The sequence below is a fragment of the Arachis ipaensis genome, chromosome B8, assembly GCF_059453495.1.
Source record: "Arachis ipaensis isolate K30076 ecotype BB chromosome B8, ASM5945349v1, whole genome shotgun sequence".
In the NCBI taxonomy this organism is placed as follows: domain Eukaryota; kingdom Viridiplantae; phylum Streptophyta; class Magnoliopsida; order Fabales; family Fabaceae; genus Arachis; species Arachis ipaensis.
The window spans coordinates 33,092,959-33,095,122 of record NC_142443.1 but is presented as its reverse complement, the minus strand read 5'-3'; the positions used below and the strand labels follow the sequence as shown (position 1 = coordinate 33,095,122).

Sequence of the window (2,164 nt, the reverse complement as noted above, 5' to 3'; positions counted from 1 at the left end):
GAAGATGGAGGTTTTGGAGGAAAGAGGATGATAGAGGATTAGGTTAAGGCTTTGGTTAAGTTTAGGAATCATTAGAAAACCACCCTTGTTTATGGATATTATTTTAAGTCTTTAAGTTTATAATCTGAGTGTCGGAGTTCTAGGATTGTCTCTAGCTTTCCCAGGGCCTTATTTATTATATATGTGGGCACCTTAACCATACTGAGAACCTCTGGTTCTCATCCCATGCGTTATTGTTATTTTTCAGATGCAAGTCGTGAAGCACCTCGCTAGGCGTTTGGAGTCCTACAGCGAAGTGGATTATTTTGGGACTTTTTTTGTGTATTTTTATATATGACTATATATATATAACTCTCCTAACAACTTGTTTTACTTTTTTACATCTTAGAGCTGTATGGAGAACTAGGACCTCTTTTGTGTATTTTGGGCTATGGGTTTTGAATAGGTTACCTTCGCGAACCGAGTCTTGAGCTTTGTTAAATGTATTTTGGCACTCTTCTGTATATATATATATATATATATATATGTGTATGTGTGTGTGTGTGTGTGTGTGTGTGTGTGTGTGTGTGTGTGTGTGTGTGTGTGTGTGTGTTTATGCACCTTAGCTTTCTTCGTACACAAGTAACCTTGTATCCTGAGAATTGCGCTTTTAATTTTGTGATTTTGCTTTAGCTATTTTCTTTAAGGATCCTCGTATGTTATATTCTTCCAATTATTACACGTATATATTTTATTTTAGAGGTCGTAGCGCCTCGCCACCTTTGTTTTACATCTTTGTGTGGTAGGGTGTTACCTTATGGTGTCAGAGCAGTTCGTTCCTGTTGGGCCTGAGGAATGGAATGACTATGCTTCTGAGCATACTCTGAGTCATGTTTATGTGCTATTTAGGATATCTGACTGATATACATAGTATAAAGTTTGTGAGCATGCATTTGGGGCTCTAGGGCACTAAACTTAAGATATTGAGACTGATCACCTTAATATCAATTGTTTGGTGTGAACAGGGACCAAATGGCGTCTCACGAATCCAGGCGAGGTACTCGGAGAGTAAATCTCATGGTTGAGCCGGCGCAAGGACGTCGAGATGGAAACTCTGGTGCTGGTACAAGTAACGTAGGTCGATACTATAGGTCTATGACCCTTACTGACTTCCTTAAGAGTGGTCCACCTCAGTTTAACGAAAACGTCAATGCTTTGGAGGCTGATCAGTGGTTTCGAGATGTGGAGAGGTTTTTGTACACTCAGCATGTTCCTGAAGTACAGTCAGTGGAGATAGTGACTTATATGTTGGAGGGAGATGCTCAAAATTGGTGGCAGGAGCTATGTAATACATTGCAGGTGGAGTTAACAGATATCCCTTGGAACAGATTTAAGACAGAATTTTACGGGAAATATTTCTTGCATTTAATTTGCACTGCAAAGGAGTTTGAGCTAACGCACCTGAAGCAAAAGGATATGTCTGTTGCTGAGTATACCCGGAAATTCAATAACTTGTGCCATTTCTCGAAAGCTTGTTAAGGAAATCTAGCCGATTTTGAAGAGTGGATATGTGCTCAGTACGAAAGAGGACATAAGAGAGACATCTTTGACTACGTATATCCACAAAGGCTAACGAGTTTCACCGAGTTGGTTAAGAAGAGCCAGTTCGTGAAAGATTGCTCCATGAAGTGGGCGCCGTTACCGGAAGGCTGTGGTGAGATTGCTCTAGATGAGCCACACAGGGCCGGACTGGGGATGTGTTTTGGATGTGGGGCACCAGGGCACATGTCTAGGGATTGTTCGCGAGGAAGAGCCATAAGTGCGGGTTGGCCTCGACAGGATCAAGGTAAGTGTGATACCGGATACGTAGAACGGATTTGTTCTGTCTGGAGCTGGGACCCTGCTTTCATTTAGATTACATAACAAAGTTGGAAAGTTTAGAACTGGAAAGATTGGAAGTAGTATTCAACTTGGATACGAACCAGGAGTTGCGGTCAAAGAGAGTATTTCCAACCGTTTTTTTCAATAACTAGAATTTTTTAGGGCGAAAATTTATGTTAGGGGGGTAGAATGTAAAATCTGAAAGATTAGTAAATAATTAACAAATAAATTAGTTTTATTTTAACAAATTAGAAAATGAAATTTTATAGTTTAATATAAAAGAGCTAATTAAAACAAGAATATT

At 39.7% G+C, this 2,164-nt stretch overlaps 1 pseudogene; it reads left to right on the top strand.

Moving 5' to 3' along the window:
* The first annotated feature begins 1,011 nt into the window (after nucleotides 1-1,011).
* On the top strand, nucleotides 1,012-1,893 carry LOC107610849 (uncharacterized; annotated as a pseudogene).
* The last annotated feature ends 271 nt before the right edge of the window (nucleotides 1,894-2,164 follow it).